Here is a 24,062-nt window from a genome sequence, read left to right as displayed (position 1 = left end):
GCCCCTGTGGGTCCAGGATTAAAGATTAATCTTAATTAAGATTAAACATATTTTTGTTTCACACTGAGATTTCAAAAGTGGTTGAAATGACCAGCACTTGTTATGCTGTTCTGCAATCTCTCTGTGTTTGGATTCACAGCCAGTAAAGTCAGATATGGTTTCTATTTTATTCTGTTCTTTATATGTGAGTTCTTATTGATAGAAGATGTCCAGTTCTCTGTAAGGAAAAACTAGGATATTGGTCTTCCTCAAAAAGTAGATGTGAGGTTGCAAGAAGATGTATTTTGGTGCTAGTCTTTATATAACTGTGTTCCTGGTCAGCCTTCCTGTATGAAAATAAAAGGTTATATGAAGGATTGAGACAAAGCTGCTCTGGCTCTTACTTGTATCTCATGTTTCAGTGTAGATCCAAATCTGGCTCTGGTACAGGAGGAACACTTGCCTCATTAGTCAGTTTTTCTCTTGTCAGGGGCCAGCAATGCTCACTGATACAAATGAACTCTTTGGGAGGAGTAGACAGAAGACCACTTGTGTGACTCTGTTCAGAGATGTCCAAGAATAAACTACTGAATTATTGATTTGCTGATTTCTTAATGTGGAAATATTCATATTTCACAGTTCTGTTGCTGCTATTCTTTCATGTTTATTTATACTGAAGGGAGACAATTGCTTGGCTGCAGGTCCAATTTATTTCTAAAGAGGGCAAAAAATTTCTGTAAGGGTCCTTTTCTAGGTTCAGGAGGTACCCACCTCTTTCTCATGATGTATTTGAGAATGGCTGCCCTGTGCAGATTAACCAACTGAAGAGAGAATATGCTCTGGGAAAAGACTGATACTGGTGTGTGTTCTTCCCACTGGTTTTGAAGGATGTAAAGTTCTTGGCTTGTAGGATTTGAGGACATTGAGTTAATTACACAGGCTTTTCCTTTCTGTTTATATGTTTCTTTTTGCTTTGTATATAAACATCTGGAAACCTACACTTCTTTCTAAAGCAGTTATTTTCTCATATACGAAATATTTTTAATGATTTGAGATGCCAAATTAAATGAGTGGTGTTCTTTGTTTTCTGTAGAAGTCCAGTTTTTAAAATAAGAAACTAAAGCCAGTTTTACTTTTTCAAGTTTCACTTGAAGGAGTGAATTTTTTAAAGAAAATTCTTAAGAAAGGGGTTATTTTTATCTAAAGAATGTGAAATCGAGAAGAGGAAATCTAAGGCTAAGTTATCCTAAGATCAACTGTTTCTGCTCTTCTTCTTCTAAGTCTGCTTAACTACTGCGCCATTAAATTTTCCTTTGAAATCAGTGAAACGAAAGAAGATACCTGACATGCTCAGTAGAGCAATGGGCATGGAGACGTAGAAATACGTGCAAAATACAGAAATAGTAAAATAATGCCCTGCCTCTTAAATAATTGCAGATAGGTTGGGAGCGGGCAAGCTTCTTTCTCACACTACACCTTCACTAAGTGAAGGCACTTGTTAAGATTTTTTTTTTAACTGACAGTAATATAATGCAGACAGCAAGCCCAAACTACTCAGTTAATCCATTCCCAGACAATACAGATATTTCTGTATATTGCAAGAGGAAGTGAAAATGAGACTAAAAATACAGTCCACGATTATTCATCTGCCTTTAAAATGAGATAGTGTGACCTAGCCTTGCAGGCTGCTCTGTGCAGCTGTATTTCTAGATGCTCATCATGTCTGCCTGGCACCTGAGGGGAACATCCCAGGTAAGTAGAAACCCACTGAAGTAGTGACCTGGACTTGTCATAAAGTAGTGCAGGTCACAGAACAGCAGGGCTGAGATACAGGTAGTCGCTACACCAGTCAGAAGGTTTGGGGAAACAAGAAGCAGGTGACTTTCTATCCCAAATTCATACACTAAAGCATGTTTTATTTCTTCACTAGCCTGACTTAGGAGACAAATGTAAAGACAAGCAAACAAAGGGCTTTATTATCACTCTGTTGGGTTTGTAGGTAGGTGTTGGCTCCATCTGCTGCCCGGTAGGGCTTTTAACAGGTCCTGTCCTCTCATTTTTGCTAGCATCTTGATGCAGTAATTGATTTGTGTTTGGAGGACTGGGGGTGGGCGTAAAAGCATTTTTCTCCACTGTGATCCTATCAAATGCTTGATGCTGGCCGAGGATTTTTTGGAGCGGTTCATAAGAGTAATACGGGAACTTGTCCGTATTTTTAAAAAAAAAAAAAAAAAGGAGGGAAGGGAATTCTGTCATTTATATGACATAATCAATTATATTTATATAATCAATTTATATCATTTCTTCCTAAAGGAGACATAGAAGTTAGCTTATTGTTATTTTAAGTATATTGATAAATATTATGATGTAACATCTTTTCCTGGTGTTTGGTACAGTTCTACAGCTGTCAAAATGAGCAGACTTCAAAAACTGACTCATTCACAGAAAGTGGTTCTGTGCTCAGGTCAATTAAAACTTGCCTCTCTGAACTTTAAGCTTTCTATTTAGGAACACAATTATTATGATTTTATTAAACTGGAAAATATTGAGTGATCTCCATCACTTTTTTCCTGAACCCAAGAGGCCAGATGTAACTGGGAAAAGCGAGGAACTTAGGAATAACTTCATACATCGGAAAAGAGAGAGTGCTGATGACAAGACTTTCATCTGAAGTTTTGATTTATCCAGAGTAGTTTTTCAAATAAAGAGTTCAAAAAACCTTTATATGTTTGAAAGGCAATGTAAATTGTCTCTAATTTCCATTAAACTGTATTTAAGTGCTGTTAGGTGCCTAAATGCTTTGTGGCTAAAGGAGATACTGGCTATACTTGAGTCCATCTCATTCAGCTCTTTTTTTAGTTCCTCTGTTCTTGAATGTTTATTATTTGTGTTTCATTGTGTGGCAAGACATAAAGCTTCCCTAGTGAACTGGCTTGCTCAACAAAATCTGTCTTGTACTATCATTTACAAGTAGGACAGATGTAAGCCTCATCCACGTTAGCAGGTCTGGCCCATATTTTTATTAGGAAACCCACCTATCATGGCAGCTTAAATTAGTACTGTATAAGCAGGTGTAACTGCAATTGTGGTTCAGTACCATTCATTTAAAGAGAGCTTGAGTTGTGATTTCTTTTAAGGGTACCTCAGACTTAAACCAAGGTGAATCTGAAGGATTGCAAGTCCCAGAAAGACAGCTGGCCCAGTTTTCCAAGGACACAGTATCTGCAGTTTCTTTTGGCTTCTTTGTAGTTTCAGAGGCGCAGTGCTTTTGGAAACTGGGTTGAGTGGCAGATAATAGTGAAATAGCCCTCAGGAATGATGACCAGATTAGGAAAAGATTAGTCAAATGGCTTTACGCTTCTGGTATTTTTATTTAGATAATAAAGCTATTGAAATAATCTAATTTGAATGAGATTTTTATTGGAAAAAATGCATATGCATGTCTGTTGTATTAAAAAAAAATGTTGCGATACTTATCTGTTTTCCGTATGACAATTAAAAACTCGATTATGTTTTTATGGGCATAAATCTGCATCTTGTCATGCATTGCAGTGTGTTGGTACTTTGCCAAAAAGGTGGCAGATTGCAGTACTATGAATCTGTTGAAGAACATACAAATTTGTTTCAAGAAAATCAGTGAAAATACATGCCATTCTGACTTCAATCTATGATTAATTATATTAGGTTGCTTCAAAATTCGTAACAGGTGTCTGGAATGACCTTACTTAATGCTATCAGTGCTTTAAATGTGTCTGGAGAACTTGGATTAGCTGACTGTGTACCCTGTTAAGGAAAGGATGTCCTATGTGAGCAAGTTGTCCCAAAGGGATGAAACTGGTATGTCTCAGATGCCCTGGAGGAAATACATACCTAAATGCATGTGATAAAAGGCAGCTAAGGTATCAAATAAGAAGCTTAGAGGTTAAAATGGCAAGATGAGTATTTTAGCCAGATTGGGAAGAGAGGATGTCATGTATGCACAGCAAGTAACCTTGTATGAGGAAAGCTTATTGAATATAACATGATTCAGAGATAATATTTCAAGATGAAGTAATCGGTCTGAGATGTCACTGTGATTTTTGAGCTGTAGCAACATACCCTACACAATTCATGTGACGCTTTTAGAAGTGTTAGCTTTGGAAGCTGCAGAGCAAACTGATGGAATTTTCCATCAAAGTGGTATAGGTGGAGGTCTGACAGTGAAGCCACTGCTGGAGCAACTGCTCCTGGAGTCAGGGTGGGGGGAGGATTGTTTTTCTTCTTCCATCCAAAGCCTGGAAATTTTCAGCCAACCTTCTGTATATCTTGCACTTGTTCATACACAGCTTTGGGAGCATATGCTTGTATTCATAGTAGATATAAATACTTCTGGAGTCTCAGAAACATTCAAACAACTGTGCGCATCTGTGAACCTGCAAACCTTTTGGGTTATATTTTAACGGGTGTAAATATAGCTCTAGTTCTGATGTGCCTGTATGGATCCACCTCTGCAAAGCCCGTACACACAATTCGATGACTTTGTCGAAAGAGAAGGCTGGCTGCCAAGAAAAATTAACTCCATGTCTTGTGTCAGTTAAAGCAGTTAAGGCTTTCACACCTTAAGGCTGAAATAAAAATGAGCCACTACTTGTCACCATGCTCTGAGAGACTGGTCTCTTTGTAGAGTAACACATCCATCTGCTTCAGAGTGAATTTTTTACAACAGTCTGTGTCCTGCTACACTGGAATTCAGCTGCCTGACCCCAGAAATTATTTCCCCATGCAGTGCAGAGCCCCTGGTCATCTTCTCACACACATGTTCCATGTCCAAAATAAGCCTGACATGGATTCGTGTGTGCTGGGTGGCTCCCTTCCTTACCGCTTTCTCCCTTCCCATGATCTGCAACATAGCTATGCTGATGCAAGAGAGTGCTTGCTTTCCAGCTGGCTCTGAAGTGGGTGCCATTGATCTGATGCATTGCAGAAATACAGAAATACTGGAACAGAGGCTCCAGAACGAGGTATAGGGCAAACCCAGGACAAAAAACTAGCTGCTAACTCAAGCAGCACCAAAAAGGAAAAGGGTTCGGTGTGCAAGAAGAAAAAAACAAAGGAGGAGAGGCCAGTATCATATTTATGCACAGTGGAGTGTGAATTAAGTAGAGAAGGGATAGATGGAAAGACCAAGAAAAGGAAGACTGAGAGAAAGTGGCAAACAGCAGAGGAAGGATTGAAGGGAAGGTTGTCTGGGGAATGTGCAATTCCTCCCCAACTCAAAGAGGCTGTGTGGGAGAAGACTGGAGCCAATACACAGTCCACAGAAGAACAGACATCTCACCTCACATTTACAGAGTATGGGTAGAGATTGTGTTTCTCAGGTTGTGCTAGTTGAGCAACTCGGCCCCTGAAGGCAGGAGGCTTTACTCGGCATCTGTTTTACAACTCTGGATTAACACAAATGCTAACAGAGTTGGACTGTGTCGTACTTGAGTCCTGTTGAAACACCTGGGTTAGGACTAGACTGTACAGCCTTCCAGCCCTACCTTTTATCAGAAGTATTTTCATATGTAGAAACTTCCTGTTGTGCCGTGCCATGAGAATGTCCATTGGGGGGGGGGGGGGATCTGAACAGAAAGAGATACTAATATCTCAGATAAGTCTGCCAATAAGATCCCTTAATGAGTGAGCCTGTGAATCAGGGATGGTGTTTCTTGACATGGTTTCATTTCTTTTTCTGTTTCTTCTTGTATGAGGATGTTACTCTCTTCATAACCCAGCACTCAAACATCAGAAGGTAATTTGGGGCCTTTACTAGCACAAATTTGAACATGTCAGTGGCTCAATGCTGTCATCAACTCTGAGTATTATTTACAAAAATGCCTGTCCTGCCAAAAATACGAACTTTAAATTGATCAATGTGTCATTATCCCCTTATTAATGTAAACTAAACAAATTAGTTCATCAAATGTTTTTTGGTTTTGCTATGCTGCTGCTTCTAATTTAAAATTTTGTTTTTAAACACTCCAGGGAGAGGGAAAAGGACAAGTGAATAATTTTTATGAGATGGTGCTTAAAACAGGGGATTAATGCAGTTTGAGCTGTCAGCCTGTACTATAATATACCTGGATGTATCATTTGTTTCTTATGGCTTCATTCTCTCAGTAAAACTGTCTTGATACTTCCTGCCTATGTTCAGATTTTTTTGCGTATTAGTCCCTGTATGCATGTTCTTCTTTTTTGGTTTTTTTTTTTTTAATAGTTCCTAAGGGTCTTAGAATCATTGGAAGGATTTGAATGTATTTTCAAACTAAATAATGGCTCAGAAGGCTGTCTTAGACTTACTTTTTCATGTCAGCGCAAATGTCTTTCTCATTTGTTATCATGAATCTAACATTTCTGTGACTGTGACCTACTCTGCTTCCATTTATATCATATGAATTGATGATTGGATTGCTAACGTCTATTATCCCTTAACAACAGAGAGAAGCATGCGGATTTAAAAAAAAAAATTACCTGCATGGAACTTTTTATTGCTCCTCTCCCACAGCCTTTACTGTATTTTCATATTTCTTTCAAGGTATTCATGATAGTGAAGGCAAATCCTTTCCTTAGAATTACCGGTATCAATATATGCCACAATATGCTCCCCCTACCCAGGCTGTAGGAAGTTCTTTCAGCAACCTGAATCCCTGTGGCCTGCTCCCTTTTCCTCTTCCCCTTCTCCCTGAAAGTGCTTATGCTGTAGTTCAAGCACAAAGGCTTCTCTAGCCTGACTGTGCAATTCTTTGCACCATAATTTGGGAATCTCTGGAGCATAAGTGTTGCTTCTTCCTCAGTGACAAACTGCTTTGCTAATGGCATTGGACTGTTAAGCCTTTGTGGTTGTTTGTTTGGTTGGTTTTTTTTAATGGTTTATCATCACTTTCTAAAAAAATTTGTTATATTTCAGGAGTAATGCCACTGGGATTTATCTGTTGTGATGGGATAACTGTTTTCCAGCTCTAGTAGTCTGAATTAAAGAAAATGATCAGAATAGAACATGCTTGGTAGAGAAGATTTGTTATTATAAGCAGGGCATATCACATACTTTTTTTTGACTTTGGGAAAGTCATAGATGCTTTAATTCATTATACATAAAACTTGATGTATCTGTCACATGTATCTTTTTTTGTATTGCTTACTTGAACTGTAACCTCTTAGGTCAGGAATTCTTTCTTAACTTGTGTATGTAGAGCTCTTAGTACTGTGGAGCTTGATGTCATTTGACATCTCTCAGCATTAACTCTAATGCATATAATAAAACATCCCTTGATGATTTTTAGTAGAATTTTTTAGACTAACTTGCAGCTGCTTAAGCTCTGTGATTCCCTGTTGTTCACATTATTTAGGAACTCTTTATCATTAATATTATGATGAATTTATATGTATTTGAATTTTGGAAGCAAAAGCCGGGGAAGAGGTATACAGACTGTTAAAGTTTTGCTATTTCTAAATATACTTTTTTTTCAATTCTAAATTTTTCTGAAGGTTATACAGAAATGCAATGCAAACAGTTTGGGAACTGAAAGGTGATGAGCCATGATGAAAGGTTACGATAAAGAAGAAGGGTTAAGGGGGTCTGATACACTGCATAGGAAACTCCCTCTTCTCCAGTGCTTGGGAGCACAAGATCCAAAGCAGAAAATAAGTCTGTCGTTCTCTTTTTCCAACTGAGGTGAAGTAATTACTTACTGGGATGGCTCCTAAAACATTTGCTGTCATCTAGACCTTATAATGACAAATTCTTGGGTCAAAGTAGCAAGTAAGTTGGGACAATGGTGATTAATGACTTGAACAAAAATAGGTTTTACTGTGCGTTTATACCTGGAGTGGCATGCTTGTGATATTCTCATCAGTATTTTTTAGGGCCTTGAGGGCTGCATACCTGTTGGACCTGTTGCAGTCCTTGAGGCTGGAGAAAGATTTAAGAACTTGTCTCTGAAGATCCCTGTTCAGGAGTGAGAATTAAATTGACACTAAGTTCTTTTGGCTGCCTCATCCCTTGCCGTGACAAAGGTGCATGTCTTCAACAGCATGACACTTGGTTGTTAAGTATGGAAAGACTTCTGTGCGCCATGAAAGGGTAACATATAGGGGAATATATTTGTCATCTCACCTGTGCCCTAGGAGGAGTTGTTGAAGGTAAAATGGCATTTTTGAGGGTGCACTGAAGGTCACCTCTCATGATGGAGTGTCCAGAGGGCAAAAGTAAGATCTAAGGAGCTGCAATGTAATGATATATTTTCTTTTTCTGAGTACCATAAACTGGAACAGAAATTCTGTTTTATTATTTCATTTAGCATGCAGCAAAGTACAGAGTGCTAAGTTTAATGAGATAGACACATGTGAATATATGTGTGTAAGTTTGATGCATCTGTGTGAAGTAAAGATACAGACAAGTAGCATTAAGCAAAACTTCATGTAAGCACAAGTAACGATACACAGCATGAGCTGGTAGTTTTTAATAGTCCTTTCATATGCATTTCAAGTATGTGTTTACTATGAGAGATACATTGCTTTTCTAAATCTTCCTAGAGCAAAACTTCTAGTGAGGGCTGGATCTAGTGCTCTGTATGAGAGGAAGAGGAAGAGCTGTAATTCATATATGACTGGATGTGTATATGTCTTGGGTAGGGTTATGATTTGTGAGTTTGGGAGAATACAGTTGCTTGCTTCTGCTTTGAATCTGTGTCTGCATGTACCACAACTCACTGTAATTAACCTGATGTGGGAGAGAGACTCAGAGGAGAATAATTGAACTCCTTTGATTTGATACCTTTCTTTTCTGAGAAATTTCAGAGAAGCCCTGGGAGTTTGCCATGTCCTGTGAAATTTGTCTAGTGAAAAAGGGATTTAACTGTTACTCCCTGGACATGTGCTTGATGATGTCTTCTGCCTGTTCCTCTGTGTGTACAGTAGGGTCACGTTAGTCTACCTTGCTTCTGACTTCTGTTTTCCTCCTTTAAACTGAGATGATTCTTAGGGTTTGTATTAAATGTATTGGATTAAAATACGATTCAAGTGTAGCCAGCAGATTCCCCAGCATATTTGACAGAGCTTCAGTATTCTCCTGACAAAGTTACCTTGCCTTTGCTTTGATTCCTGCCTTGAATTTTAGAAGCAAAGTATGGGTGATCTGAAACTCCCTATGATTAGCAAAATTTGGATTACTGGTGTGACTCCTTTATTATTATTTTTTTTTTTTTATTGAACAAAGGTCCTTTCTTTCACATACTAGTCATTGTTTTGAGTCAATGTCTCTGAAGAATGCTTGCAGTTCATTAGTGTGATAGTCCACTTATCATTATAATTTCATTGAGATATTCATGATACTCACTTTAGATGAGATCTTAACAGTAGCATTCTTCTGCTCAAAATATGTATGTGAAAATATTTGGTGAACAAAATTGAGGATCAAGAATCATGATGGGTAGTACAGTAACAAGAAGGTCAAACCTTAACTAAGATTTGTCTTTTTCTTAACTTTTACGTTTTTACCAGATGTAGTAGCTATAGCCCATTTTTCCTAGACTACCCTTTTGTGAAAAACTTCTACAACACTTCTGTACGTGACTAGCGTATGGTGCACTGAAGATACAGCCTTGACAACAGGTACAGCAAGCCTAAAACGTTGTTTGTGCATGAAAAGCAAAGGACCAAACCTAAAGGATCCAAGTATGGCCGCACAGAGAAGCCTTTTATGAGTTTGATAGCAGGATGCTGTTATTGCTGTTTGACACTAATCTCTACAGAAGTCCGAAGTGCTAAATTTTGGACTTCTGGTGGGATGATTTGATGGGTGCTCAAGCTGAAAATATGGCACATCTACATACACTGTCCATTTTTCTTCAGTCACATCCTGACAGTACAATTCTCCAAGTTTCTAAACATGGGCCAAAACAGAAACATGTTATATTGCAGTCTGCTAGGGAGACTTATCTGTATCAAAGCAATCTGGGAACCGAAAATGGACACAGAAAGACTGGAAGTCTAAACACCATGTTTTGTGTAGACATTGATGGATTCTAGGTGACTTTTGTTTGTTATTAAAACTTGTTAGCCAGAGATAGTAAGTAACCTATTAGAAATGCTCAAAATGCCACTTCTCCAGCCTCCACATATGAGAGAGAGATGCTAGGAAAATACAGGGGAAAAATTTTTAAAGCATGAACTTCAGTTTGAAAAAAAAAAAGACACCACCTGAGCATCTTGCCGGTTGAGCTGTATGTCAGCTTTTCATTCTTTGACTACAGGAGCTGCTCTTGAATGAGACCTGAGTGCATTTGTCCTCAGATCACCTCCTCAAGAGGCCTTTCCTTTCTTGTTGCTCAAAGGTCCTAGTGTGCATGCTCTCATGCTCTCTCTCTTCCCCTTTAGATTTGTGGTGGTAGGTACCACACTTAAGTGAATGTTGTACCAGCTTGTCTTCTGGAAGGTCACCACCTAGCTGGAAAAAAATGCATTTGCTTTTGTCATATTTAATTTACCATTGTTCTTTGTCTGTTTTACTTTCATTTCCCCTTAATGTTTTTGCTTTCTTTTCATCTTTCCTTCTCTGCCTTCTGCTATCTTACAGAAACATTTTGCCCTTTCATTCCGTTCTTCTCTCACATATTATACTGCGTTTAAGCCCTTTTTTTCATCTTTCTCCACTGTATTCCACTGTTTCTCCTCTTTCTCTTCCAGCACCCATCCTTACCCTTGTTGCTTCTTTAGCTCCTTAGCACCATCTGTAATGCAATAGCTGCATGATCACCTCAGACTGGTGCTCCGAAAGAAACTGCTGTCCTGCTGCTTGCCTCCTCACCCACATCATCTCTGTTGTGCTTGTACCTGTTGTGCTCGCACAAGTGTCTTGCATACCCTCATAGCCAAAGACGCCGTTGTGCTGACAGTGTGGAGGGGCCATCCATGCTGTATCAGCACTGATTATGGCTCTCTGAAGAGGCCTTCCTGGACAAAAGAAAAATCAAGGGATCTCCAGAATCTTGGGACAGTGGGCATTAGTAGAGTAGATGAGAGTTAATAGTTTTTTTAAAGGGAGGGGAAGAGAGATATATAGTTAAAACTGGCTGTTTGTGTCCTGGAGGTCACATTTTAGATGTGAGCTAGAGGGCAGGCTAAAACATTAGAACTGTGATCAGTGAGTCCTAAGACCTTGCTCTGCAACCAAAGACTGGTCTTCTGTGAGATGGGCTGTTACGTGCTGTTGAGGGGGAGAGGGAAATAGTAGGGAGCTACAGTGCGTTGAACTAGCTACACGGTTAAACCTGAGCATGCTAGTGCATTGTAATGGCTTTAGCAAGGAACTATCAAACATTGCCAAAAAAGAGACATTACAGTCATTGAACAAGTGGAGGGAGTGGGGAAGCATGCCTTGCCAGTTCGGGGGGGGATGTAGTCCTTGCCATTTTGTCTTGCTGTAATGCATGAACATACTATGTGATAAGGAACATGTGATACACTTCTGCAGTTAACAGTGAAATAAAAAAAAATTAAATAAATCCTTCAGACATCACAGAAAATACAAGTATTAGTATTATTGTCAGCTTGAGAGAATGTAGTATTTACTTGGGAATACTGGTCATCTTGCTAAGTCATCTGAGTCTATATAAAACCCACATAAAGTTTCATAGAGGTTTGGTGTTGCCAATCCCAAGTGCGCAACGAGAATGAGTCACATCTTCCAAGATCGCAAGATTTGCTTAAAAATCAGAGAGGTTTATTTTTAATTGGGTTTCATTTTTATTTGCCTTTTTATGTCAAAGCTGATTCACTTTTTCCACTGTTTTTCTGTGATCGTAACTGCTAGCAATGCCCACCCCCCTCTTTTTTTTTTTGTCTTAAAAAAAAAAGGAAGGGACTTTTAACAGGAATACCAAATATTTCAGGACATGTAACAAAATCATGTAATTGCTGCCAAGTCATGCTGGCAGGTAATTATCGAAGTAATCCCCCTTTTATTAGAAAGAATGAGAAGTAGGAGGTTGTAGAATAAAATAAGATTAAGCTAAAGTTTCATATGTGCTGTTTTGAGTAACCAGCAGTCACACCCTAGAGAGGAGTGTCGTCACTGGAACAATATGTTTTGTCAAGGATCGTGTACAAAATTAATCTGTTCACAAAAATTTTGTCTAGTATATCTAGGTATGTGGAATTTTGTTCCAAGTAGTTTGCTTTTCAAAGTCCTCTTCTACCGCTCCTCCCATCCTTTCATTTTTGTAAAAAACGAACAAGGAAATCAAGTAAATCTTAACTCTATACATTTAAGGCAAAGCAGTGAAGTGGAAGGGTTATATACAAGGTTTTTTCCATAATCTTCAGTTTCTCCATGAGGAATTAATCTGACATTACTGCAGCTGCAAATTGCATCAGATAAAAATCTGTCCCTAATGCTCTTGGATTTGTTTTTTCTTTTTTTTTTAATAAAACTCTTTCTATCCTTACTGGGATGGTCTTGGAAAAATTCTCTTGAAGAGTCAGAAGTTCTGCGCAGACCCCAGTTGTAGTATACTGACACAGCACATCCCAAAGTGAGGGGATGCAGGGCATGGGAACCTCTTTCAGTTAGAAATTTATTATTTGAGTCCCAGCTTTCAGATGTTTGCTTTCGTAATAGGAAGAGGATTTTTTTTTCTCTTCGTAACAGAGGTTAATTTTAATCATGCAAAAAGAGTCTGTGGTGGATTTTAGTGGACAGTAGGTACTTGCCGTGGTAGCAGTGGTATTCTAAATGTTTTTATTCCGTGTCCATATTAGTCTTGTAGGTGACTTTTGAGCTAAACAAAAAATCCCAAACTAGCTCCCTGCTGGTATTTCTTTAAAGGAAGTCTTTTGTATCTGAGATGACAAATTCAGCTGTGATGTAATCAATCACTATGGAAAGATGGGGCATTTGCTTTTGCAAAACTTGAATTTAGCCTACCATTTACGTTTTCCTTGGTACACTGTATTACTGTATTACTCTAATACAGTAGTTCTGTGGGGAGTTTTTCCCTCGGTCAAAGATAGGCAACTAGTTTAAAACCAACTGTAGAACAGACATATTAAAATACATAACTTTAAAACTTTAGTGAAGTGTTGACTTTCTGGTTTTTTTATGGTTTTGTTACCTCAAATTAAGGTGGCACCAGCTACTGCTTGTTTCTGCATCGCTTCTACATACTCTGAAGAGGTATCATTCACCAATGAGAGTGAAGGAAAGTGTCCCAGAAGCTTTATGGGGCCAGGCATATTTCTCAGCAGCTCGAGTTCAAACTCGACTCAAGACTTGCACCAAGTCAAAAAGGAGCTTGTGAGAACGTTCCCTTTGCTAGATCTATTGTGCAGAACTTTCTATTCTGCTGAACTAACTGTAGATGAGAAACATGCTTCTGGGTAAGTAATTCCATGTGGAGGTTGAAATCTGTCTTTCAACTAGCTGCATAAGAGAACGCTGCATGCTTGTTCCAGCTGAATGGAAGGAGAAATACATGCACTGTTTTGCTAATTTATTTTTAATAGCAATCCATTAGTGAAAGCTGTGCTCATTTGGTGCAGTTTAGGAACTGAGTAGTTGCATTACGAAATATTAGCACTGTGGGTGCCTGTGATCTATTTTTTCAGATACTTTTTATCTTTAGGTAAACTACGTCAGAGAAACACAAATGCCAAAATCAGCATTTGAACTTTATCTTTTTTTTTTTTCCTGTTCAGATGGTAATCGTGACATTTTCTGAAGGAAGGCTATAAAAGAAAAATCTTGTTAGTAAGCCCATTGGAAGAATATGTTTCTTAAATATTAAAATAATTTATTTCTTATTTGTGAGCATATTGATGGTTCGCTGTAAAAATTTAATGCTTGATTATTGTATGTCTTTAATTTCCTTTTAGCATTATGCCGCTAAATCCTGTTGACTGATATTATGTTATATAATAGTTTCAATAACCATAAATAGTAATAGCATTTGAAATAGGGAATGCTTTCATGTGTATTTTAAAGAACAACTTCAAATTATTGAGCTTATGAAATGTTAATATGTTGCAGATTACACTGTACTGCTTAGCTGCAATGTTAAAAATATGCAGGGTGCATTCAGAAAGTTTCTCTTAGGATGCCTTGTTAGGTCAAAAACATAAATGCTCTCCTATCCTCAAAGTCCTGTTTATAGTTAGATGATTAGCTTGTAGAAAACATTTTAAAATTTTTTTTTTTTTTTGTACAAGGCAACCTTGTCTGGAGGAATGTCATTGGTAGTTTTTTCAGATGTTGAAATAAATACTAAGAGAATGCTCATTTGTTGTGAATTGAATGTTATAGCTCTGTGTATATAGAGATATATATCTCTATATATCCTCTGCTCTGTGTAAGTTTGATCATCCTTAGGCTGTGGCAAATTCCGTTTCATAGGATTCCATTGCTTTTAAAACTAATTCTTTTATCTCTCTTTTTTTCACTAAAAATGATATGTATCCATTGACCATAATTTTTGGTTACTTTCACCTTGTTTTAACTTTCTAAAGGCATGAAAATGGCCTGGGGAGATGTTTTTGTTAGGCAGAATTTAGGATTAGTGCAGTGTTTATCTTAGTCTAGTTAAATTGCTCAGATTTCAGCAAATTAGGCTGCATGTTTGTAGGTGCTTCAGGACTGCAAATACAGCTATTTCATAAGCATTTATTTCTTGTTCTCTTTCTCTCCATATATGTGTCTGTGATGTGCTTAAGTTTTGATGATCATAGTTTTACAGCTTGGGTGCTGAATTCTTTGTGGTAGGAAAATGCTCTCTGATTTTTCTAGACCTTTGCTTCTCTGTGTCATTTTGTGTATTCAGACATAGTCATGATAATAATTTGCCATGTTGCAAAGAAATAAATCTTGAGGAAGGTTTTAACAGAGAAGTCTGAGAGAAATCTGGCAATTTGGTTGTTCCTGTTGCTCACTCGTGATTTCAGCATTCTGTATTTAGAAATGTATTCATTCTCTCTGAACTTGGGACAGTCCACACCTTCCATGCCACCTTCAGGATGCATAGTTAAACATCACCAGTCATAATTCCCCTGGGATACCATTATCATGGTAATGTCTAGATTCACATTTATCTTTGGTTTTCCAGTGTGGCTCATCTGACAGCCCACAGAGTGGGCCAGACTGCTGTGCATTGTCCACAGCAAACGGCTACTGGGCAATGCAGACAACCCCAAAATCTCGGGCTCTTCCTCACTCCTGGGAGGCAAGACAGAGGCAATAAGCAGTCTGTGCTGGCCAGGCATCGTCTGTCTGCCACTTTTGGCCAGGGGATGGCAAGCCCAAGCTGACACTGTCCTGGAAAAATGACTTGCAAGCTGAGGGAAAGAAGTGAGAGTCAAGCCTTTGGGGACAGTTGCAATGTGATGAAAAGATAGAGAAAATTCTGTCTATCCAGAAAGTGGGGACTCCCCCTCCCCCCCCAGCAAAAAACCACAAGGAAATCCCCAAAAGCAACACCCACCAAAAAAACCAAACGAACCAACCAACCAAAAAATCCCAGTTTTAACTCATCAAAAGTGTTTTATGCAGAACATGCAGCTCTGTTAAGCTGAAAGAGATACTCTGTTGAGAGGGGAAACCCAATAAAATTGGGAAGCTTGCACACCAAAGGTGATACGAATATTGGCAGGAGCTGAGCAACACAAATGCTGCCAGGTGAGGAAAAATGTCTAACCCTTGCCGGTGGCAGTGACTACGCCTGACTATGCTTTTGGGGAAGCAGGCACAGGGCTCTGAGTCATAAGGGCAAGAGGCAGCAATGGGGGTCAGAATGGGTCCTGGAAAGGGGGTGTTTGAACAGGACTCTCAACTTGTGGGAGGTGTCTGGGTAAAGAGGGGTAATCCAGAAGCACAGAAGTATTCCACCATCACTTTTCTAATGATACTTCCTAGTAATAGTAATTTAAAAAGCTTTCCCTGTAGGAAGGATGAAACCAGCTTTACAAGTAAGCAAGAATTTCAGTGATGGGCACTGGTAAAGGGCAGTGCGCAAATAAAATTTGCGTCATAGGTTTGTGTTTAGATAGGTGAATATCCCAGATGCATGTACAGATTTCTTGGTTTTGCAAACAGATATTTGGGGTTGTTCAGTACTTGAAAATTTGGCCTTTGGGGAAAAGCTGCTTTTATGCACTGCAATACTAAAATGCTTTGAGCAAAGTTTAAAATCATTATATTCTATAGCTGTAGAGAACTTTGAGATCTTTTGGAATGACTTATTCAAATATCCTTATAGTTGATGGTGTATTTGTATTTGAATAAATTCAGCAAAGATTCGTCCTAAGCTGTTCCTATCCAGTACTGCTTTAAAGAAACAGGAAAATATAATCATGTCATCACTTAAAGCTGCTTAAACCTTCGGCTGAAAAAGGGTTACTACTTAAATTTCAGATGAAAGGAGCGTTTTGTGAATTCATCTGTGTCATGTATTCATACCTGAATTAAAATGAGCCATGATGTACTGCACTTTCTTGGGAACATTACATAAACTTCCTTGTTCTAAACCACGCACAAGTTTGAAATGTGCAAACAGAACTGAAAGAAACTTTGCAGTAGTTTCTCCACAAGCAGGAAGCCTAATATTTACACAACAATCAATAGGGTAATGGACACAGAGACAAGCAGTACTCTCTCCTACAAAACTTGGTTTAACTGGTAAAAGAAGGTAGGATCTATCTGAACAACAACTTTCTTTTTAGTTAGATGTGTACTGTTGGGGATGGGTTTGGCTTGAATTCTGCGGAACCTTGTTGGCCAAGATTTGGAGTTGTGCAATTAAAACAAGGGATTGTTTAGAAGTATGTTATATTTGGAACAGTTTTCTCCTGCTTTAATTTCTGGGATTTTGATCAGGTCTTTCATTAGTGTTTTTGTGAGACTCTAAACAAGATTAGTCAAGGAAAAATCTGATCCTGATACAGCTTGCTTTGGCATAGATAAGGAGTTTCTTTATGTATGACTTACTTACATCTTCCTGTAATTCTTTGCTGTGATGTCTGTTTCTGTTTGTCCTGTGTGCCTCGAGGGAGAAGTTCTGCCTTACTGCAGGCAGATAGGCAAAGGGAAGCAAGAACACAACTGACCTTGGTGCAACCAGAAAGGGACAGGAGACAGTATACTTATTATTTCTTATTTTCTGATCTACAGGGCTTATAATATTATCTGACAATAAAAGTTAGCAATTTTCAATTCAAGCAAAAAGTTGCTGAATCCAAGAACATGTAAGAGGAAGCTAAACCTGTCTTGGTTCCTCTTGTTTCCAACATCATTCTTGTGAGGACTCTGAAAAATGTTGTTGTTCTCCAAGTTCTGTGAGTAGGAACAATGGCTAATGACACATGCTACCTGCAAAGAATGGTTGAGAGAAAGGCCTGCCTGTCCTCATACCCCTGGCGGAGACCTGTCCATTGGAAGGAGAGGAGGTAGCTGGGGTATTGAGACACTGTGCTAAATTTCAGTTTTGAGAGTGGACATTTTGCTCTCTTACCCTGGTGGTCTTTTTCACTGTTCCAGTGGTTGTAGGGGACCAAGTGTGTGAAGGTCACGGGTATGGCATAAGCTTTATAAGTAGCACTGGCCTTTCTGAGATTGGTCAGTGTTTTTCGTAGGTTGTTGAAATCTCTCTGGGGCAAAGGTGAGGGTAGGAACAGATCATTTTTAACACTTCTGAAGGTACATCAATAAACCAAAGATTAGGCTTAGGAGATTCTTCCAAATATCAATGGTCAACAGAAACCCGAGAAGTTCCCCCAAAATTTTAAGAACACTTTGCAATGGACAGCATCAGGTAATCCTAACTGATTGATGTCTACCACTTTTTCTTTGTTCAAGCGTATATGTCCTCCAGTTATTTATAAGAGCTGTTCTCAGAAGTGACTTGAAATTTAAAACAATAATGAAAATTTAAAGTAGGCAAGGAAAACTTTAACTAACAGACTGACAAATTATAAGCTACTGAAAAACGTGATCTTACAATAAAAAGTAGTGTGCAAACCTCCTACTTACTCTAAATGTGTTGCCTATTGTAGTAATACAAGCCAGACAGTGAAGTTCAGCTTATGTTATGAAACCAAATTTTGTAGTCTTTGTGACTGAAATCTGTTTTAGTAGGTAAGTTCATTAACAGTTATTACCAAAGAGAAATGTATCTGAGACTTGCACGTTTCAAAGGGCAGTGCTTCCCAAAGAACTTTTTGTATATACCCTTTAGGCATAGATCCAAACTAATGTCCAGCGTTCCCTGATAAAGCAGATTCGTTTATTTGAAGAGATTGATATAAAAGCAATAAGTGCAGCTATCCACAAGTGACGAGGCATCTCACCAGCATTTACATGGTACTTCTGGTATGTTATTTTCAAAACCCACCTGTTAGCAGACTTGGATCTTCATGTCTATGCAGAGCTCCATTTGGTATTGCTTTCTTATTTAGCATCCTGCTTGTATGGGTGTGCTTGTGTGGAACTAGAATAAAAAAAGAGACTTTCATATGTAGGGAAATTATATTTTGAAGTAAGTTTTCCTCCATTTTTAGCAGATATTTAGACAGTAACTAAAATGTGTGTCCTTGGTGATGCTGTGCTTTGTACTAAACTGAAGTTGATGACTAAAGAATCAGATTGTTCTTTCTAGATTTTATGGGTAATCTGAAGAAAGAGAAAACTTTCAGAATGGAGGAAAGAAAATGTCTTTTTGAACTCTTCCTCTTTGTCATTCTACAACAACACATGGATTGTTAAATGTCAAGACATTTGCTTGATGCAAAAGAATGCTCAAGTTCATCTCACCGGATCTTGCTTCTTGTTACCTGTATTTCTTGTTCATGCTCAGGAAAGCATGCAGTCATACCTTTTACCATATTACACAAAACCACCATATTGCTTAACAGCTTGGATGGTGTCTGTCTTAAGCCTATAGAATAGCTTGTTTTGATTGAGAAAAGGATAAGAATAAAAGTAAAACCCCAAAACAAAACACCAACCCCTAAGACCCCTAAACTTGTCATATACTTCTATAGTTGTGTTCAATTAATGTACTTTGTTTTGTTCATTGTTGTAAATAAACAGAAATATATACATCCTTATATATAATTGTTAAAATAGAATTATAACTATTGCAGACTCTGGAGACTTAAATTACTTTTATGTTACTTAAGATTACTTAGGGATACAGTCCTACAGTGTTCTTATGAAAGTAGTTCTTGCTGACATATATCAGGAGGCCTTCATCAAATTAGACTTAGAGGACAGAAGGAAATAATTATGGCAAGAGGCTAATGAGTTAGCCATAGGCCAGCTTTTCCTTTAGAAAGTGCGATATATTTAAAAAGCAACATCCAATGATTACCTTGAAATAAAGATGTGAAAAGATATAGTGTTCTACATTGCTTTTTTTTTTTTTTTTTTTTTTTTGGAAAGTAGCCCATGTCTTAAGGGTAGATACCAAATTAGAAGAATTCTGAAAAAGCAGCTAATTCTTAATCCCAGAAAAGTAGCTAAAGCATTGTTTCTCCCAGAATTCCACCTTTAAAGAGTTTGAAAATATTTTGGAAGTTCCGTGCTACTATAAACAAGTTCTATTCTCTCTTTTTTAAGATTGAATTTAAGAGGATTATGTAGATTAGAGATTGTGTTTGGCAGTAGCTTCCAGGGCTATTCTTAGGTTGATACATGTGCTTTGTCTCCTGGGTAAAAATTAATCAGTTTCTAGATATTAACAACTGCTCTTTAGTGACTTGAGATACCATATATTAATGTCTGTCACTGTGTCATGGTGGCACAGCTGAAACTTTGGTAGAAATGTCAATAATAGGTCTAAAAATAGTTCGAGAAGTTCTTTGAAAAGCTGCTGCCAACTTCCTGAAATGACAGGTAGTAGCACAGCAGAAAAAGAAAGCAGCCCTGCCTTGTGGGTGGGCGAGGTTATCTCTGACAGAGAACCAAAGTAGTGCATGTATGAGTAAATCATAGAAAAATCATGGCTGACTGGAAAGCATATTTTGTCCCTTTCGAGCGCTGAATATTAATCTAACTATCGGACATTCACTTATGAACTTTTTAAACTTACTCACTTAGAAAAAGAAGGCTGCAAGTCCTAAAGAAATAGCAATAGTTCAAAGACCTAAATTTGAACATCCCTATATGTATTGCTTAGCTATTCAGGTTTTTGGTAAGCACAAAAAACCTCATAGGAATTCATTAATTTTGTCCTGAAAGGTAATGTCCATGGTGAAAGCTCTTCCTAAATCCCTGCTCTCTCCCTTCCCATGTTTTTACAAAACCAAGAAGCTTCATTTAGTTTAATCCAAAAGCCTAGATTTCTCTCGGCTAGCCATATTTTCTCTCAGGTAGTCCCACATCTCCAGAACTACAGATAACTTGGTAAAGTGCTTCTCTGTAAATAGTAGATTTTTTAGTTAGGGTGCCTGGGAAGAGAGGCCATTTTGGAGATGTGCATTTTAAAACTTCAAGTTCTGGGTAAGTGTGAGTCTGTGGCTGAGGCTGAGAAGGAGAATTGTATGAGTGAAGTATTTGCAACTTTTTTGTTTTTAATGTACTGTCTGAAACTGAAGGGAGGAAGAAACATCAGAACAGGTAGGGAGAACATTGTGATAGAGAATTACAGAAGCACTGGGGTTTCTGGAAGAAAAAAAACCCACAGAGGATACAGTCAAGATGAGAGTAGGGTTATCCCTAGTAGTGGGAAGAAGATTTACTCCATGCGTGCTTAAAACTATAGGAAACTAAGGGCACTACAGACATGAAAAGAGAGTAATTCAAAGTGTTTAAAGCTTTTGAAAAGATGAGGAATAAGGATAGATTCAATCCTACAGGTTAACTGAAAAAGTAATTTCTATGTTTATGTGAGTTCGATGGCACTAAAGGGTAGCTGTTCAGCCAGTAAAAGATACAGGGAATACTTGGACGTAAAGGAGTAGGGTGTCCATCTCTCTTCCCCAGTGTTCTTGCAGCTTACAGTATGTGCCGAGCTATAAAGCTGAGTGACCAGGTTTTACAAGATTCCCCGTGAATGTTGTTCTTTACCCTTAAATTGTTAGCTTGTAATTTTGGCTTTGTTGGAAGTTTTGCAGCTCACTGCAGTGGAATGAGGAGTTGGCCTCTGAAGTGGTATATTGTATTTCTGACATGCTTTAAAACAAAAGGCTGATCAGCATCTCCACTGCCTATCAGTTGCCTAATGTACTGCAGGTCAGTCTGTCATGGGGCGTAAGCTTCAGCTCCAAGTGTCTTGTGGCTGGCTTGCTCAGTCTTTATTTTTTACCCGTGTGAATCCTCTGAGGCTAGTGGAATTAATCTAATGGACAAGGGCATATGTGAGAATAGAAATAGGCTCAGCAAACTACAAAATCTGATCTTTGTGCAATTTAAATGAATAAGAAGTAAAATCTTAGAAGGGAGGGCATTTTCATTTTGATTTTGCATCTTGAGTGCAAAGGAGTCCATGGGGAGTTTCTGATTAAGTAGAAATCCAGCTATAGAACAAAATCAATCAGCTTTTCACTGAGCATACTCAATAGTAAAGGATATACTTTAAGATCAGCAGTGTTAGAGACTACATGATTACTCTGTGGCTCCGTGCTCTTTAAATTTTAAAATGATGGCAATTATCACATTTAAAATACATTTTAATAAGTTTTATTATTAAAAATACAATTGAAACACAAGTGAAATTGATATTGAAACATGTGAAAATAGGCTGCACTCACTAATTCCATTATTTTCTGATCTTTCTTTAGAAGTCCTAAGCTATTTGCCTTTCCTGCCTTTCCCATGGGACACTCTCCTTCTGCTTTATTGGATAGGTTGTTTTGGATAATGGTTTTCCCAATATTAAGCTTTAGGAATACGATTCATTTCTTCCATCCCATCATTCCTAATTATGCTCCAGTGTATCAAATTAAGGGACATTCTTTGCTTACAGTATTTATGCCTCAAACATTCGTGGTGCAGTGAGGGGTACAGATACTAATTTCCTTTTAAATTAGTCCTAGTAATAGCAGTAGGAGTGGTGTTCTATGGCTGCATTTAAGGGTCTTAATAACCTCATTAAAATATTTATTTCAAAATTGTCTGTATCTAGTCAACTCATAGATACCTTTTGAACTGTGCTTTCCCTGCAGTGGAGTTAGTCCGTGGTTCCTGTCCTGGTCAATGGGTTCATAAAGGTGACATTCGGTGTTCCGCCATTTGGTTACTGCTGTTCCTTTGTGCTCCTGTAACTCCTTCCTTGGAGTTACTTTTAGTGGCATACTCTGTGCGTATGTGGTGACTTGAAACATTTGTTAGATTACGTGAAAGGTCTTTAAGCCAAATGCTTACTTCTAGCAGCTGTAAATGGTATCAGTTTACTGTTTTAGCTGTCTGCTCTTGGGACATTAAGAACAGTATCATTTTACTTTTTGATTCCCTGTTCAAGTTTGGCCATTGAGAAATAGTATCAGGTAATGAAAGGCATGGGATCCTGTTACAGCTTAATAATAGTAAAACAAACAAGCAAACAAAAATAACTAAATAACCCTTTTTCTTCCCCTTCAGGAATCCAATTAAAATAAAAGTACAGACTTACTGAACTGTAGTGATACTTAAGAAGCTAGTAATAGTCTTAATGTTTCAAAGATACATTACTGGGATCCGAGTAGCTCTTTGAGTTAAAAGAAATGAGCAGCCTTTGTGGACTGGGAGGGTGAGCTGATTGCAGAAAAACTAACCACAGAACAAATGATAAAACTTTCTAATAATTGGTCTAAATAGGAAAGGTTCATCCAGATACATTTAACATGCTGAGTCCATAAACCTAGGGATTTATTTTGCTCATAGTTGGAGGGCTAGTTGTAAGATTTGGGAAATCCTTTTGTTACAGCTGTTTGAGAAATACTTTGAGATGTAGTTACGCAAGTCTAACAAAAATGAGGATCTCGGCACCGTATTTGCTTTTTAAAATTAACCAAAGGAAAGACTTCTACTTGGAAGAGAGGAATTGCTTATTGTAAATCCAAACACCAGGGATTGAAATCCTAGACCCTTAGAGCAAGGACAGCGTAAGAAATATTAAGAAGCATAACAAGTTTCTACGAAGTCAGTATTTTATATGCAATTGTGAGTCATTCAGTACTTAAAAATTACATAATACTGTCAACTACAAATACAAATCCAGGGGGAATTTTAAGACCTTTCATCAGAATCTTAAAACCCTGATACCCTAAGGATTAATTCCCTAAGGAAACATGAACATAAATAATGCAGTACCTGATACTGACCTCTGAGAAGACACACAAACTCCTATTAAATTACATCTGGAATGATTGTTCACACCACAAGAAACAAAAAGGTGAAAGATTGACTTACTGAAAGGGCAGCAAGGTTTCTTAATTTGAGCTGTTGCAAGGAGATTGCATGGTGGCTGTAACAGCATTGCTGTGCTCCACCCAGAGCCCCTTGCTCTGAGCAGGAATGCAGCTTCTCTCTGCCAAACTTCTCGACGGAAAGGCTTCCTGCATCAGTGCCTTCACACCAAGGAATCCCTCCTCTCACTAAGATGCAGCGAGGAAGTACTAAACTAATATAGCAAGATAACAGTCAAGTTTGTGCTTTTTCTTTATTGCTAGAAGTTGCTAGATGATTTATGGGTGTGTTTGCCAGTTTCTGCATCATTCTTCATTTTCATAATTTGATTGGATCCCTTCTACAACTTTATATGTTTGACTTCTATTTACCCTTCATCTTAAATGCATTTCTTCCTTTGTACTTGAGTAGTCTGAGTGCCCTACTCCTTCACCCCCCAGTTTATCCAGGTATTGTCCTTCTTCAAGATACTTAAAATGGAAATATAGGAGCTGAAATCCTAGGCAAACATCTATCACTGCAAATCAACTCTCTATAGTTATGTGAGGGCATTAATTTGGGGTTTTTTTTAAATCTAGTTGTGTTGTGAAAGAAAGACTTACACTTTGTCTGAGGAAGTTATATGTCCGGGTTTTTCTCAGGTGTCCTTAAATGAGTTAGGCTAGACTCATAGATGCTAGTACAGAGTCTCTCTCAG

The 24,062-nt window shown here is 38.1% G+C and overlaps 1 protein-coding gene and 1 long non-coding RNA gene across 9 annotated transcripts in view; one reads left to right on the top strand and one right to left on the bottom strand.

The window, feature by feature from the left end:
* Positions 1-23,501, bottom strand: part of LOC138685115 (uncharacterized) — a 51,705-nt gene extending 28,204 nt beyond the window's left edge. The window contains exon 1 of one of the 2 annotated variants that reach the window (XR_011324355.1): positions 23,369-23,501. This is a non-coding gene — a long non-coding RNA (uncharacterized lncRNA). The remainder of the gene's footprint in view (positions 1-23,368) is intronic. The other variant, XR_011324354.1, reaches the window with a different exon arrangement.
* Positions 1-24,062, top strand: part of ZNF385B (zinc finger protein 385B) — a 179,503-nt gene that overhangs the window by 65,279 nt on the left and 90,162 nt on the right. The window lies entirely within an intron of this gene.

This window comes from Haliaeetus albicilla, chromosome 4, assembly GCF_947461875.1.
Source record: "Haliaeetus albicilla chromosome 4, bHalAlb1.1, whole genome shotgun sequence".
Taxonomy (NCBI): domain Eukaryota; kingdom Metazoa; phylum Chordata; class Aves; order Accipitriformes; family Accipitridae; genus Haliaeetus; species Haliaeetus albicilla.
Note: the sequence above shows the minus strand (reverse complement) of the source record. Positions and strands in the feature narration are given on the sequence as shown.